This window comes from Syngnathoides biaculeatus, chromosome 10, assembly GCF_019802595.1.
Source record: "Syngnathoides biaculeatus isolate LvHL_M chromosome 10, ASM1980259v1, whole genome shotgun sequence".
NCBI lineage: Eukaryota > Metazoa > Chordata > Actinopteri > Syngnathiformes > Syngnathidae > Syngnathoides > Syngnathoides biaculeatus.
Window position 1 is genome coordinate 13,101,995 of NC_084649.1, and position 18,170 is coordinate 13,120,164.

The 18,170-nt window shown below is 40.6% G+C and overlaps 1 long non-coding RNA gene across 2 annotated transcripts; it reads left to right on the top strand.

The window, feature by feature from the left end:
- The first annotated feature begins 607 nt into the window (after positions 1-607).
- Positions 608-13,860, top strand: LOC133507697 (uncharacterized). Of its 2 annotated transcripts, XR_009796875.1 has the most exons (4): positions 608-725; positions 3,458-3,574; positions 7,685-7,835; positions 12,456-13,860. It is a non-coding gene; the product is annotated as an uncharacterized LOC133507697 (long non-coding RNA). The 2 variants fall into 2 exon arrangements; XR_009796874.1 differs by lacking the exon at positions 12,456-13,860 and having other exon boundaries at positions 7,685-8,140.
- Positions 13,861-18,170: the final 4,310 nt, after the last annotated feature.

The window sequence follows — 18,170 nt, forward strand, 5'->3', positions numbered from 1 at the left end:
GAAGGCTATAGAGCTCGTGCACGTGACGTCACCATTTTCTCGGCACCATTTAGCCGGTCAAAAAGAGCTGTTCGACAATGTGGGGGACATTGAACCGAAGCAGAATATTCACAATGCCCAAGACTTGCTGTGCTGTTGGTTGTTACAACAGACGAGACAGATATTCAAAGAGATCATTCTATGGAATACCTGTCACGTCCCATCGGAAACGAGAGTAGGACCCAAATGCAGGAACTCGGAAGACGCAAGGTAGTTCAAGAAGAGACACGTTTATTGTATGCAGAGGTCGGGGATCGAGCAGGCAGTCCGGTGCAGCAGATGAGCGGAAAGGCAGGAGTCGGTACACGGGAGAACAATCAGCGCAGGCAGAAGTATCGAAGGAGTCAGGCTTACGGGGTTGGTCGGAGAACGGACGAAGGTCGGTACACACAGGTTCAATCAGGGATACGAGAGTGCTGGAACGGGGCATGAAGCTCAACGAACTGGCGGAGGACCAGTCGTCACCGGGTCCTATATATACGGGGGATGATCAGCCCGCATGAGGCACAGGTGTGTGCCTCCCAATTAGCACAGCCGCGCGGGCACCCGCACAGCTCGTGTTGAAGCGGCAGGATCATGACAATACCAGGTGAAAAGATGAGAAAAGATCAATGGATTTCGGCAATTAAACGTGATGGATGGTGCCCAACCAAATACATGACTGTGTAGTGATCACTTCATTTCAGGTAGGAATTATTCTTCTCAATCTCAAATTCAAAGTATTTATAATGCCAAGTTGGCTAATTTGGGAACTTGCGTATTAAAAAAAAAAAAAAAAAAAAACACAGGGAGTCGTCTCCAACATGCACGGAAGCGTGTTGCGGCTACACGTTAAACTTCAGTAAACCGCTCCCCGACAGACTTTTTTTTTTGTTGTAAAAATGCATTGTTCTCAAATGAGTCCAATGCGGATTTAAAAAAAGAAAATAAACCATCTGTCGCCTCTCTGCGACAGAGGTGTACGTAGGTTAACGTGTGGCCGCAACATGCTTCCGTGTACAGAGGCTGAATGAAGCCTATCCCAGTGGTTTATTTTCTTTTTTTAAATACGCATTGGACACATTTGAGAACACTTTATTTAAAAAAAAAAAAAAAAAAACATCTGTCACGGAGAAGCTTACCAAAGTTTAATGTGTGGTCGCAACACGCTTCGTGTACAGAGGAGCCGACTCGCTGTCTTTTTTCCCCCAATCATAGTTAATGAATGTGAGTTTGTGTAAAATCAGGGGTCATTTATTTAAATATTGGTATTTGTATTGAAAAAATCTGAGTGGCTTCATCACTCTGGGATTTATTCTTGATTAAGAACAGATCGAGCAATGAAGTATTTGTATGTGTCCAGACTTTTCTACGCTTTCAAACTCTTCCGTGTAAATCTCCACAATCTACTCACCAGATCTATGTGTATATCCAGTTAGCCAAGACAAGGCGAAGCTGGTTAATAGTCCAATTTCCTATCGGTGAAAACATCGACTTCGGCAGTAAATATGGGTCCTCTATGCTAAGTATCTCTGATTTTCCCACGTACCTTTGTTTATTATCACCTTCTAAATCTTTAACGGCATCGGACAAAACTCTAGGCGTCTTGCTATAAAATGTATTTTCGCGTCGTCTCCAACCGACTTAGCATTGAAGAATGGTTTGTTTGACCGACACGTCCAGCCAGTGACGTGATTTGATGACGTAGGTGCACGAGCTCTATTGCAGTTATGTTGTATGTTATGTATGTAAAACACATCTGACAATAACAGTACTTGAAGTTGAACTCGGATTCTGCTAACATATTACTTAAAGATAACCTGTATGGTTAAAACGTGTTTTATGACAAGATTAGGGTGGCCCAATAAAACATTATTTCAAATTACTTATTAATAATTAATCATTTATTATTTCATCTACAGTGACGCCAAGCAATATGACCTCAATTTGAGTCGGTGACCATTTTTGTAACTTTTCCCAGTGAAATGAATTGAAATGCTATTAAATGGTAAAAAGGACTGAACTTATATAGCGCTTTATCTACACCATCATAGTGCCCAAAGCACTTAACAAAGCCTCACATTCACGCAGTCACACACACCTTCATACACTAGTGGCTTACTGCTGCCATGCAAGACGCTGCCAGCTGCACTGGGGGGAAATTATTGTTCAGTATCTTGCCCAAGGACACTTTGACTTGTGGACAGTCAGAGCCGGGATTTAAATCAGTTACCCTTCACTCACAACCTGTTCTACCTACTGAGCTACAGCTGCCCATACAGTAGGTTCCACCCCCCCCCACCCCCCAAAAAAAAGCATTGCTGCAATGTGTATTTTAAACAGGAAGAATCGCAATCCTTTATATTGTACTTTATAAATACATACAGTAATGAGAAGCAATAAAAATTAAACAATTTTTTCTGTATTCCATCAATTAATTGTCCATTATGCTGCTATTACTGATGTGCCCACAATGGCGGGTGGTATGAGACAGACAGACTGATATACTGTACACGAGATGTCACCAATACTAGTTGTTCTTCAGAGAGGATAAAGAATATACGACTCTGTGTACTGTTATTGTCTGCCTACTATATATGTGTTGCCGCACCGTCTGTGTTCAATCTGTTGCTTAAATAATTATAGTACTGAAACATAGATGTTATTTAGCATTAATATTATGCTGATAGACTGAAATGCTAAACTATGTTGATTTTTTTAAATATCCTAAGTGTACTTCTCTTTGTTTTATGATTAGTTTGACAGTTGGCAACTCGAAATGGCTTTAAACACCTTGATGCCTCATTTGTTGTGTCCTTTTTGTGAATTTGAGTTCACAAACAGCACCCAACGCTCGTAGCTCAAGTTTGCACTTGTAAGTTAAAGCAAAAAAATGTATTTAAAATTCCAATTTCAAAAGCGCGTAACTCGACTGACTCGTATCTCAAGGCACCGCCGCATTTCCTATTGCTGAAATAGTTTCAAAATACAGAATAAATTGGCGCTCCTGGAATTTGCTGCTTTCAACCTTAAATGTTCCACCACATTTAGAATAAGGAGCTTAACTTTATATAGGGGTTTGCATCTCTGTGTTGTCTTTTAATCAATAAAAATATTTTTGCCTATAGCTTCTTCTATTAGATTTATCATTTAACTGTGTAGTATTTTTGCCCTCACATTACACATTTACCCTAAAAAGAATCAATAAAGAATGATGCCCTGTAGTTTCTTATGAAGAAAAAGGTTGTTACACACCACACACACACACACACACACTTTGATGTAAACATAGGGTAGTAAATCTAAGGGATTTAGCGTTGAGGCGTGAATGTCCTGAAGTCACCTTTCCCCTCGTATTCATGCTTGTTTTGTCAAAGAATCTGGGATATACTTTTACTTCTATATTTAAATGTCTTTTCACTTTCTCCTGTTGCTACAGATTGGGCAGGAGATGAATCCCTGGCCAGATGGCGGCTGAAACCTGATGCCTACAATGCAGTGGCATTCAAATGAATCACCACAAGGCAATTAATTCATTGCGTTACAAAGAATCACTGTTAGTTTTACCCAGAAACCACATCAAAATAATCATACTCTCCCTCCATCTGCCTCACATCATATTATTTTTTTATGACGCCACCCTATGCATATGACATGTAAGGAAAAGCAGAAACTAAAGAAAGCTAAAAGCAGCAGAAGTGAAACTGTCAGATGTGAGAAAAATGATTTTCGGTCCACATGACCTGCCTGAAGTTAGCTGGGATTGACTGCAGCGCTCCCGCGACCCCTGTAAGGATAGGCGGCTCAGAAAATGGATGGATGGGTGAATTTCTCCATAATTGGTGAGCATGATGTTGAGCTAAATCCTTCTTCGCACCTTTAGTTTGACGTGGAACATTTGCATAAAAAAGAAACAAAGCCTGTCTTGAAAACGGTGGCTTTCACAGAAACTGTGAATAACTCACAAAACATTTAAACGATTGTCTACCACCAATTTATAGATTTCATAAAGAACCATCCGGTGGACCAAACAGTCTTATCTGCTCATGAGCACATCTCCGTGTCCACACCATGCACCACATCCAGTATTTGAATACTTCAAGAAAAATAGTACAGGTTTTTCGACGAGCATTTGCACAAATTTGCAGTGTAAGCAGCTTTGTTGGCTCATGATTCCTTCACTCCAGCTGGATATGTGTGTGTGTGTGTGTGTGTGTGTGTGTGTGTGTGTGTGTGTGTGTGTGTGTGTGTGTGTGTGTGTGTGCGTGCGCGTATGTATGATCTGTTCCTGCATCTGTGTGCTCTGGAACACACCAATGACATTGTTTCACTGAGCACAACCTATAAGTAAATCAAGTGCAACCGGCCTCTTGACATCAACATTGTTTGCACATCAACAGGCTCGTTGCTATGTAACCGCGCCCCCTCCATCATGAGTCTTCTGGTCCAGGAATCCATACTTACTACCGCTGGGGTAGAGACACTATGTGTGTGTATTAAGGAAACGTTACTTTATAGTAGTTGTAGTCTTCTGGTTGGTATGAACTAGAGGTGTTGACTCGGGTCACATGACTTGGACTACAGTCATACTCGAGTCATGAATTTCATTACTTTTTGGCCCAACTTGACAATATGTTGAAAGACTTGAAACTCGATTTGGACTTGAACAGCAGTGACGCGTGACTTCACTTGGAGTTGTACCCACTGACTTAAAAAGACTTGCAACTTTGACAAAGCACTGAAAAACCAAAACCTAATTTTCCTTATCTGCAGCTACATGTCTAATTTACTCCTTGATTTTTGAAAAATATGACATTTGTCAACATTATACTGAAGATCTGAATGACAATTTATTATTAAGTTGTTCTGTTCTGTTGAAGCTGGCCTGGTGGCATGACTAGGTACAGCGTTAGCCTCACAGTTTTGAGGACCGGGGTACAAATCCTGGCCCCGCCTGTGTGGAGCTTGCATGTTCTCCCCGTGCCTGTGTGGGTTTTCTTCGAGGCCCCCCTCCCCTCCCCATCCCAAAATCAGCCATTACTTGGATACTCTAATTTGCCCCTAGGTGTGATTGTGATTGGGACAGTTGTCTGTCTCCATGTGCCCTGCGATTGGCTAGCAAACAGTTCAGGGTGTACCCCGCCTGCTTCCCAATGACAACTGGGATTGGTTCCGGCAATGATGCTCGTGAGGATAACCGGCTCAGAAAATTGATGGATGGATGAACTTGAGACTTGATTTGGGATTTGAGCCAGATCAGAATCAAAGTCATCTTTATCGCTAAGAATCTCAAAAATACAAGGAATTTGTCTCCGGGAGATGGAGCCACTCCCATATGACAACTGACAGTCAATTGTCAGAGAATACTTTTGAGACATAAAGACAAGTCAAGAACACTCACAGAGCAATTAAAGGTTGCTAGTACTCCGGTAGTGATGGTACACTTTCTTTTGACAATCATGGAAAAAGATGCAGAGGCAAGACTTTTTTTGGGACACGAGTGCAAAAATATGCAAAGTCCTCTTGAAATTAGAGCAGTTTGAATGCCGAATAAAGCAATTGTCCAGTCCAGTGACCTTTGCGCAAAGTGTGCAGAGACTTCAAGAAATACATGCAATTTAAAGTGACAAGTACTACGATAGTGTGGGAGAATCTCGATTGTCAAAAATGCTGCAGGTATGTGCAAATGGTGCAACAAGGCGAGACTGCTACAGTGTGCGCACGAGTAATGTACAGTAGTACCTTGTAAGTGGCCCAGCAGAAATGTGACAACGAACTCACGACAAAAAATTGGCAGCATGTTGCAGTTGAAGTGTATGCTATCTGTTTAAGAAGTTAATTGCTAGAGGGAAGAAACTGTTAGACATTCCAACAGTTTCTTGAAGGCTTGAAGGCAAAGACTTGAGACTTACTTTTGGATTTGCAAAGCAAAGGCTTGTTCCCACCTCTGGTGTGAACATTCCAATTTTGTCTCCATAATTCAAAAAATCTGATTAAAACGCAACACGATTTGAATTTACAGATTTCACTACCACCACCCTCAAGGACAAAAGCATATGCACAGGAAAGGCCTTCTTTAACAATCAACCACACAAACAGACACAAGCACACACAGAACAACACACTGAACTCACACAAAGCGTCAATTTTGTGAGGGTAAACCTTGGTGATCAAAGTAGACTGTTGTTTGGGTAGGAGGAAGGGAAGCTTGAGTGGTGGGGGGGGGGGCGCGATGCGTGTGTGTGTAAAAATGTGTATGTAAATCGAATGCAACTGGGGTAGAAGGGTTCAGCAAGTTCGTATGTGGCCGGTGAGACTTTCATGTTGGGGTTGAAAGGTCAAATGAGTGGAAAGAGACTGAAAGTCAGTAGACCTCACTGGTGTAGGAATAAAGGGAAAAAGGGAAAGGGGGCTTTTTTTTATTGTTTCAAAAATTTCACAATTGAAATTCCAGTCAAACACAAAGTATCCTTAGCTGCTGATTAACTTCCAAGATGTAATGCAAAAACATACTTCTACGGGCGCAAATGGGCACTTTCATAAATATCATAAAACCTTTTTTGATCCACATTTTATCATTCTTAACTATTGTATAAGAATCGCAAGTTCAACACTATCCATCCATCCATCCATCCATTTTTCTTAGCCACTTAGCCTCACTAGGGTCGCAGGAGTGCTGGAGCCCATCCCAGCTGTCAACGGGCAGGAGGTACACCCTGAACTGGTTGCCACCCAATCACAAGGTACATAGAGGCAAACAGTTTCACTCACAATCACACCTCGGGGCAATTTAGAGTGTCCAATTACATTAAAAACACAAAAAAACTAAATCAAAGTAAAATTACTAATCGTTTTGATTGATATGTTTGACTGAAAAATAATAATCCCAACACATTTTGTTTTATCTATAACTCCCAGAGAGGCAAACTGGTGTGATGTGCTGCCTATCCCATAGGAGAGTTTAGCTTTTTAAAAAGAATGGACAAAAATATATATGTTAGAAATTCCCGTTATACCTTTCAGCTTGTCCAGGTCACCTCAGTGAGTCACTAGCATGATTTTTTTTTTGGCACAGTGTTTAATGCCGTATGCCCTTCCAGGTGTAACCTATGCTCAGGACGGTATATGTTTGATTGAAATACATGACTTAATACAAATATTTTGAATTTCAACTTACGATTGCCTAATGCTTCAATTATTAACTTGAATGAGCAGATGAAAAAAAAAAGGTCCTCATTAATGAATGATGAATTGGAGTGAGGAGATCATTTCCCAGCTTTGTCTACATTATTGTAGTGACAACTCAAATCCAAACCTGAACACATATTTTTGGTACACAGCACACTAAACATTGTGTTAGGGATGAATCTGTCTCTCATTGTGACTAAAAAGTATGCTTCTTTTGGTCAAACATATACCAGCAATATTCACACACCATACATACTATGATCAAAAAGTATGAACAAAAACTGAAAGTAGCGTCAAGAATGGATTCAAAACCAAACATAAAAACGAATTCAAACTTGGAAAAATGAGGACGTTTCATGATGGTTGCGAGTAAGTTTTACATATGGGTGCAAAATACTAACATAAACCAACAATGGAATACTTTTTTTTTTTTGTACACAGCTGCTAAAAAATGCTAAACATCTGCTTTTGTTTTAAGGTATCCTGATATTTAAATGAAGTTGCGTTTTAATGAGAAACATCTGCAATGGAATCAATGGAGAGGTACAATTTGCGTCTCCCAAGGATTGAAGATGTGTGCCAGCGCCGATAAACTGATGGATGTGCTGGCTTCTCACCAAAGTAGTCAGGTTACATGTCTGCAGACCAGACCACACACACACACACCAACACACCCTCACATTTTCACACAATCACGCAAGCCTTCCCTGTGGCTGGAATGTGTTTTGGTAGGCGAGTGTGAAGGAGGAAGTTTGGGATGGTTTGGTGTGGAAGGAGAACAGAAAACAAATGTATGTAGATTCATGTACACATGTATGAAAGCACATGTGTGTGTTTGTAAAATTATGAAAGGAAATTCCAGCATAGTCTCCCGTTTCAGCAGACGCATGTAGACTATTTCTGTATTGTAATGTTTTGTTAATTTAATCGAATGGTAAATACGTAGTTCCAAAGTGCATGAAATAAACTGCATATCAACAGCACTTGAACGTTCTTATACACAAATACACAGTGTTATGCAACATGTAAGGTTAGTTTAAATGCAATCGAGGATTATAAATTCTTGGTTCATATCTAAACCACTCTAGAGCAACCTTTGTGCAGAGAGATAACCTAAAAAGTAGAAATAGAACTCAAATTGTAAAAGTAAAAGTGTATTCAATTGTTTTAAAAGTCTACACACCATGTTCCAATGCCAGGTTTTTGTGATATAAAAAAGTTCTAAAAATTAGTATGACCTATAACCACATTAATTGCAATAAATGCATTACAATGTGAACTTAATATGAATAACTGAGATAATTGTCATGTGTAATGTGGTAATACGCTTGAATAATTGTGCCCCACCTCATATAACCGGTAATGTGTTCAGTGATCAGAATCCACACACACAATCACATTTGAACTCATGCTAAATAGGACTCAGCCCACAACAGCCACCATTTGGAGTGCCTTTGAATAAACCTAAATCAAGTTAAGCAGTTCTTGTAGGCCTTTTCTGCCATTTTTATAGTCACATCTAACCATTTACAGCACAAGCAATTGTCTGTGGAAAGCTTCCACAGCACCGGAGACATCTTATGATTTAAACATATCAGTTAAGGGAGGGGAAAAAAAGAATTTTCAAGGAACACATTGAAGACTATTAGGATCAAATGCAGAAAATATGGCATCATTTCCATTACCATGAGCAAGAACTAGACTTCCCTTTAAATTTGATCAAAATACAAGAATAGTACTACAAGGACACTTTGTAAGACTGAAGGAGCTGCAGGAATTTCTTGCAAGTCCTGTCTGTTTAGCATATTTAGCGTATTTCTGGGCTGCAGAGTAAGGTGGCAATATAGAAGAGAAGTCTTATCCTAAAGAGAAAACCATTCAAGGGATGGCTACATTTTACAAAAAAATACTTGAAGTCTTCCGTGCAAAACGTTTTATGGTTAGAATTTTTTGCTATACAGTAGGCACCGAGCCTAACTGCGAACAGGGCAAATCCCTCAATAATAGGCACTCATTATCATTGCAAAGAAATTCCCCACCCCCCAGAAGTTTTATTTGAGATTTTTTTTTTTCATGAAAAAAAAATCTGTCAGAAACAGCCTACTAGAACATCTGGACTTTAAATATTAACTTTTAAATATGATCATTTGCATGCTCTCTTCCATTTAATGTGTTTGAATGGGATTAATACTGAACACAGCCACATCCCTAGTGTTATGAGTTAGGATCCAGCCATCCATCCATCCATCCATCCATCCATCCATCCATCCATTTTTTGAGCCGCTTATCCTCACAAGGGTCATGGTAGCCTCTTCCAGCTCTCATCGGGCAAGAGGCAGGGTACTCCCTGAACCTAGGGGCAATTTAGAGTTTCCAATGAATGCATGTTTTTGGGATGTGGGAGGAAACCGGAGTGATCGGAGGAAACCCACGCAGGCACGGGGAGAACATGCAAACTCCACACAAGTGGAGCCAGGAGTTGAACCCCAGTCCTAAGAACTCTGAGGCCAACGCTTGAACCAGTTGCTCCACCGTGCCCCCTATTAGTTCTGATCTCATTAATTATTTTATATATAATCATTGTCGAGATGAAGAAAAAAAAATAAGGAGCTGCGCCCGTTTGCATTAGCATTACTCAATAAATTCATTCTAGTCTGTTTGAATTCTTTGCCCTTAATTATTTGACAGACTCATACGCCCTCAGTTTTTCTTCAAAAAGGCTGTGTCCGAAGAAGCCAAAAAGAAAATGCACTTTCCTCAAAATTAACCTTTCGGGTTCCAAGAATTTCTGAAGTGGAAGACAGTATTTAGTTGAACACAAAGTAAAATGAGCAGTTGATTTGAGGAGGCAGAAAGAAAAGCTCAGTGAAGGAGTGGAAGAGGAGGGAAGGGGGACAAGGGCACGGCAAAGGCGGGGTGAGGCTGGGCGAGGGGAGATGGAGGGGGGGGCGACCAAAGCGGATGGGGGATGGGCTGTTTGCGCATGCCTGGAATTCTTTAGGTGTTATCAGCATATCCCGCTGCATAATTGCTGGCTTCAAGGAAGAGGAGAAGTAGAGGTGGGGAGGGCCGGGGGAGGGCCAGGGGGGTACAAGAGTCCAACAGGGAAACATGGTGAAGCTTCCTCCCTTGACTGGTGTTGACCCCGAGGGAAGGGGGTCAAGATCTTTGAACTGCAGTGCTGACATTTCCGATGTTTCTGTTCTTGCATCATTAAGACAAAGAACGTTTTTGGCTTTCCGACCTCGTGAAAACAAAACAAATCCTGAAAAGGACTCTTCGATTGGATCACCACAGCTGCTTTCTTTCCCCAGCAGAGATAAAGTTCGAAAGCTTTTCTATAACTTATCGCTACCTTCTGCCTCGGCATGTAGGATAGATAAAGTGGAGTGACTGAAATCAAATTTGCTTTATAAATAATTGTAATAAATAAATAAAACTCTCAGCAAATATTTTAACTTTTACAAAGACTACAAAGTTTGAAGTGACTTTTTAAAATTCTGAACGATCGTACTTGTGTCAAATGAATTTACCCACCGTTAATTTGAGTATGTCTAAACAAAATCCACACTCATTTTTTTTATTGATGAAGGTATGATATCTGGCACTTATGGGACGCCAGATGCGCTAGCAGATTTTTCCTGGCAATTTTTATTTTTTGCTTTTTGGTTTTGTGCTGATCCTAATTCAAGAGCTTGTAAATCTAAATCCCGAATTGCAAACCTTTTGACAGTTATGAATGACTTCGAAATCATAATTAAATTGTTACTCCTTGTACTATATTCCTCAGAAAATGGATAGACCAATAGAATATTTATTTATTACACCTGTTGAACCGGAAAGAAAGTACAATGGCACCTTTTGGCCTGCTTCTCCTCCGAAAAAGTATTTCTTTTTAGTTTAAAACATCTTACTTTAACCAAGACCCTTCACCATATTGTGGCCAAAGGGAGAACAAAGACTTGTTTCCCCCCTGTCGGTGCTATAATCCTCCTTTTCTCGGACCAGAGTCTTCCTTTCTAGCTATAGTCGCCTGGATATGTACCCTATTCTCGTCATCTGTTGGATCAATATCCTCCCATTCGGTCTGTTGCGGTCGCTGTCCACCTCGGCGTTGGCTCGTTTTCGTCTTTGGTTGTGACTCTGCCGCCGCAGACAACTTTTTCTACCAGGATTTCAATGACGAGCTCTAACTACAACTGCGTAAATGTGCAGAAAATATACGCAGTAAATCCAAATGGCGTTGGCCATAAAGCAAGGTTAAAAACGTAAAATATTTTGTAATTGTTTAACTAAATGAGTTGTGGTGGCAGTTGCGACTCTTGGCAGAATAAAGTAAGAAGTCTGTTATACTTAGATTTGTTGTGACTGGAATTGGAAAATTCAGATTTAGCATTCTTTTACACCACTGATACGTGAAGAGTCCTAATAGCTAGTATTAGCAACCGTTCATAATCCCCCCCACGTTGTCCAAGGCCTGGGTTCCTGCTCAAGAACGAGAGCCCCAAAGCATGATGCTGCAACCAGCATTGGATATTGTAGGAAAAACCCTTCTTGATTCCGGTCTTTTATTTGGAATATTGAGAAGACGCCAAGCAAAAAGTGTTTGGATTTACGTTCCAGCCATCAGAGGTTTTAATATTTGCTCCACCTCCCACTTTTCCAACTACCTTGAGTCCTTTCTTTTTTTCGATTGAAGTCATGCCGCTGTTTTCCAGAAACATTCAAATTGCAGTCTACTCAAAGTGCAGACTTTAGTGCTGTTGCAAGATTAGCGGTTTCCTGTGTGACCCCCACCCAGCCCCCATGCCCTGCACAATGAGCAGATGGATAGGTATGAATTGTAAAAAAACTAAAAAAGTACTTTTCCAGCATTAGTTTGCATTCCTTCCAAAATGGCTGCAGTGTATGAGAGAGTAACTGCGTCAGTGGGACACGCACACACAGGATGTGATTCCAGGAACTTTGATTGATGAGATAATCCATCTGGCTCGGAGGCAAAGGAGGGGAGGAGCAGAGAAGTGCGGGAGAACGAGGGAGTGTAGAACATGGGCGATAGTGTTGCTCCAAATCATGATCCCGTTTAGAGATTGATGCAGACACACTTGTGGTTATGCTGGTTTCAGTTAGTTGGGGGGAGGACAGACAAGCGGCTGTCAAGATCTATCGTCCCCCGTGAACGCACTTCTCTTAAACACCATATATGTTAACAATAAGGAGAAACCGATGTGTTCCTTGATCCTCTGCAGGTTCCTGTTTTCCATCACGTTTGCAGCAAAGCGAGTGGAGGTGCATCGCGGATGTGAGAATGACAGATGAAAATACTTGCCCAAGTACTGACACAAGCCAGACAAATGGCGTTTTCACAAGTGGCCTAGTGGGGCAGGCCTGAAGCTCACATCCAGAACTCACCATCAATGCATTTTCCCGGCTGCGGTTTCCCACATGGGAATATTGTACGTCTTATTCTAAGATGTCAGTAGAACACGACACAAATTTGCACGTTCGATCCACAGTTTCACACCTTTGCTAAGTGAATAGTAACCGTGTTGTTTATCATAAAAGAATTGCTGCTTGATGGTCTCTCTGGAAACATCAATCATTCTGTAAGACGGCAGTTTGCATAAGAAAGTCAGTTTTTTGCAAGGGGGAAAAGACTGCATTATGTACACACTGCGGTATCTGAATGGGATGCAGAAAAGAGCCCTGAGCTATTCCCCTCAGATAAAAGTATCATGTTACAACATGATGCTGCAGAGGCACAAATCGATACGCTGCAGCTACTCACGGAAGACACATTTGCTCAGAGATGAAAAAGAAGAGGCGTTTAATGGCGTAGGGATGCGGATTTGACTGCATTTCTTCAATCACTTATTTTATCACAATTTATCGATACTGTCCATGTTTTCACTGTGATAGGAGAATCACTCTTTGAATGTTTTGAACTTCTTTTTACATGGCAGTGTCATATTGACACGATAATGCCGGGCAGAGGCGCAACATGTTTTACTTTTTAACAGAAAACAAGCTCACTATTGCACTCCATCCAGCTTCAATTGCTTGAATACACGATTAATCATCAATTAATTCCACGGGCTCAATACTCTCAACAATCCGCCTTCCCTCCACTCCTGGCATATAACGTTAATGACGCCATGCGGGTATGCTTGCCTCACCCTCTCTCTTAAGTGTACTTCATCCTTGAACAAGACCCAAATAAAGTCCGTGAATTAGTGCACTCACATTTTATAGTCCAGTTCAAGTCATCAATCGCTCAAAAATATTTGCATGCTCCCCACCATGTTTGACATCATGCTTTGGCTTGTGACCTGTTCTTTTCGATCAACATACTTTCATCTTCCATCTGTCCAAAGAACGTTTCTGTTCCAGAACATTGGAGGCATTTTACAAGTCCACCGTCTTGGCTATTAATAATGTCATAACTGTAAACCGTCTTACATTCACAAAGACATTTCTTAATTATATATTTTGTATAAAAGAAATTGTATTCTTAACTTTTGCTGATTTATTTTTTCTGACACGACCCACTTGACGTGTGCTGAGACCTTTTAAAGAATTTTTCAAGTCCTCTGATCTCTCTTTTTTTTTACCACTTTATGTATGTGCATCAAGTATTAAGTTTACATTTTCAGCAACCGCGACACTGCGACGTCGAGTACTGGTACAGCTTGATTGTACTGTACTGTACTGTCTTCTGTTGTATTCCAAGTTGCTCTCTTTGAGGATGGCTTTGGTTTTGCTTCCATCTGCTGGGGAATCATAATAAACTCGTGGTATTGACTGGTGTGGTTAATGTTAAAAAGAAATGAATCCTCGTGAAAAAATGAATGTGACGACTGGATTGAGGCAAAAGTACAGGAAGTAAATGATTTTGTTGATAATTGACCCCAGTCTTTGTGAAGCATGGTGCAGTACACCAATGCAAAAAATGGTACATTATTCAGATAAATGAAATGGTCGCAGTCCAAAGACGGATAGAAACAAAGACCAATTATAGCTTTCGTGATCCATTTAAAATGCATTTTATTCCATCTTTTTGTTCCCATTGCAAACTGCACAAATGTAGTTTCGCTGTCTCTTCCACTGCTGTTGCTGTTTGAGTTGGGTCAACATTGGGCAAAAACATCTGGCATGACCACATTTGCAAACGCCAATGAAACTGCTAAAATAAGCAAGCCAGTGCTCTCAAGAAGAAAGAAAGGAAGAAAGAATGAAAGAAAGCCAAGAATGTGACGAGAAAGTGAAAATGCCTGCATAAGCCAGTCATTTCTCTTTGTATAATTGAATAGCTGGCCCTGGTAAAATGCTGGGCTGGAGACCAAACAGTCATTTTGGGAGAGAGTTATAGCAAAGTTATTCCCCCCCCCCCCCCCATCCCTCACCGTCCCTCTCAAACAAAGAACCCTTTGTTCTCACAACATTAACAACATAAAACCTGTAAGTGGCGCTGTTGTGCAGCTTTTCACTGAGGCCCATGCAGTGTGTGCGTGTGGATCAAAACAAAATTAGTTATATATACACTGCACGGATGTAAAATGTTATCACATTTAGCAAGCTATCTAGCTCAATAGATTTTATTTAAGAAGATTTCGGCAGCCAAATGTGTTTCATAGTAAAAGCTACATTGATAACTGTTTTTTTTTTATCTTCTCGTGTTTTATTTTTGGCAAATGCATCTTGTAACCATTAGAAATCATAGGCCCAGATTTCACACTGCGCAAATACATTCTTGATGAGACCATCATTGTTTTTCACTATTTCTGTATATATATATATATATATATATATGCATCACATGACATTTTTGTTTGGTGTAAAACAGATGGCAGATGTAAAATATTTGGTTTGACTTAACAAAGGTTGGGAAGGCGAAACGCGGCACTAGACTGCAGTTTCTTTAGGAAAACTCAAAGACTCCTAAATCATCATCATCATCATCATCATCATTACGAACCTTTTCTTAAATTATTTTTTTAAATGTCAAGCAGAAAGGAAGATCTGTATAACTTTCATGCCAGAATAGTTTGATTGTTTCACCGGCTTTTTTTTTTTAAAGCTGCCTCTGTGTTTTCTTTATATTCTGATGAATATTGTGATTTACAGTCGTTGAGTCGAACACAACAAAGTCTTTAAAGGGGAATAACAACAAAAACAAAACAAAACAAAGAAGAGAGAATGAAAAGGTAACTAAATAATACAGAAAAGAAAATGACAAAAGGCGATGAGGAAAATATATGAGACATAGGACTCGAGTGTTGTTTGGGTCAGTAGTGCGACACCCTGTGAAGGAAGGACAGGACAATATAGGATCTGGTTGGTCAGGACAGGACTGAAGTGTGGTGGGCTACAGAAATTATCAACATCTATGTGGTGCATTAAAAGAAAGAGGACTAGTGTGGATAATGTGTTTAAGTCTTGGAGGGCAGGCAGGACAGAGGGGCAGGGTGTCGACACTGGGAACCGCTGATGTACTGAAACATGGTCCGAAACCCGACACTAGGCCCCCAAGAAATGCTTGAATATGTCTTGTGTACCCAGATGTAACTGGTGAAAGAAATATTTACAGTGAATGGTGGGAGCGTGTGCTAAGTGAGTGATTAAAAGGCACGGCTCCTGCAGGTCAGATCATCCGGCGAGACAACTACAGGGACAGACGGCCATCGCCTAAATTCAGAATGACCTGTCCACAAACCTCACACACAAACAGATTGCTGCACTTTGAACGCTGAGAAAAAAAGTAATTAATTTGATTCTGTATATTAGTGTCAGTTGATTTAAAATGCACGGCATGGTGGAGCAACTGGTTTTGGAATTGGCCTCACAGTCCTGAGGACTGGTTTTCAAATCCTGACCCCATCAGCTGAGTGGGTTTGCATGTTCTTACTGTGCCTGCGTGGGTTTTCTCCAGGCAGTCCGGTTTCCTCCTACATCCCAAAAAACATGCAACATTAATTGGACACTCTAAATCGCTCCTAGGTGTGATTGTGAGTGCGACTGTTGTCTGTCTCCATGTGGCCTGCGATTAGCTGGCAACCAGTTCAGGGTGTACCCCGCCTCCTGTTCGATAACACCCGGGATTGGCACCGGCACTTTCACGACCTTTGTGAGGACAAGCGGCTCAGATAATGAATTGATGATTTAACTGTGGTGGGTTAATGAATTTAATTTGATCCTCTCCTCCTTGAGAATAATAGAATAACATCAGTTCACCGCATTCTAATTGTACAACTGGTGTTCATTTGAATATTGAATAGAAGATTCAAACTTTTTTCCCCCAAGTGAACGCAGGTTGACAATGTCTGTACTTCTCGTTTTGCTTTTTTAAACCCAATTTTATTTATTTTATCTTCATCCTAGTGAGAGGAAACATCCGAGTGAGAATTTTATTGCATGCACAAAACACTATACTGTACATATTGCATGAGAGGATGCACTTTCTTTAGAAATTGTGCGTGTGAAAAGCTGATGCTGAGCTCAGTTGCTCCAGAATCAAGTGACATTTTTAAATGTGGAACGTGAGATTTGGAAAAATTAAAAATGGTGAAGAGTGACTGATGTAATAGTGGTACACTTGGCTGACTTTGGTGCAGGCAGCGTGGATTAAGTTCCCACTCGGTGAATATGAGTGCGGATACTCGTCCGTGTCTTTATGTGCTCCGTGACTTAATGGTGACCAGTTCGGAATGGAGTCTTTTGCCCGAAGTCGGCTGGGATAGCCTCCTGCACCCCACAAACCTGAACAGGACAAGCAATATTGAAAATGGATGGGGGAAAAAAATGAACAGATGGAAAAATGGTGATGTCTAAAAAACAAAAAACGTTTATCATGGAAAATGTAGAATTGGGGGGAATAGCTGGATATTTTGGAATTTGATAAAATGCTGTAGAAATAATACAAATGTGTGCTGAATGAACCGAACATTTTGACACTGCAATTTTTGAAACTGATTGAAAACATGGAAGGACATAAAAGTGGGGAGAGTAATAATAGAGGAACGTTGATTTAATGGACTAATATGGGCTTTCTGTTAAATCATATTGTTAAATTGAAGCACTTGTTTGTGGCCAAAAAAACTATAGTACACTGCAAAATTATGGTTTTGTACTTCTTCCCTGGGCTAAAAACAACCAGTACAGTCCTCAAAATATTCTAAAATAAGTCCAATAAAACTTTAAAATGTTTGAAAGTTTTAAAGTTTATCCAAACTCACCTCACTCGTGGACGAAAGGGATGATTTTGTGGTTCAACTGGACACTATTTTCTGTCTGTTGAATCTGAAGTCCGTTCAACCGAGGTTACACCGTATATGTACAGAGTTTTACCGAACAGTAGGGTTGCAAAATTGTGGGAATTTTCAAAGTTGAAAACTTTCCATGGGAAACAAAACGAATTTGTGGGAATTAAATGGATGGATAATCAAATGATTTTCTGATAATAGCGATGGACTGATGTAGTAATTTGCTGAATGAAGAGTTCAAAGAATCTCAATGGGTTGGATTTAACTCCACATACTATTCCAAGAACTGATTCCTCCGTAAAACAGTTCAAATTTGACAAAAGTTATCCATGTAAATGCGTTCAAATGTCACGTGTTTCAAATGCATTCTATTGTTTTCTAAGTGACGGATGTCTGCTTACGAAAATGTAAACATTTTGTTGATATTTATGCCTGTATACTGTACCTTCCTTGTTCCTTGAAATGACCGTCAATATTTCCCAGATTTTCCATCTTAACTGAACGTGGAAATTGCCTAGAAACTTCCCGGCAAATGCGCCCACATGAAGATATGCAATACTGTAAACTGTTCGGACAATGAATGGAGAGGAGGCTCATTTCACACGATGAAGGTGTCGGGTGCTTGGCGGAGGAGGAGGAGGAGGAGGAAGAGGAGGGCCCGCCGACGTCACTCTTCCGAGCGCTGGCTGACGGCGCTCGGAGCTT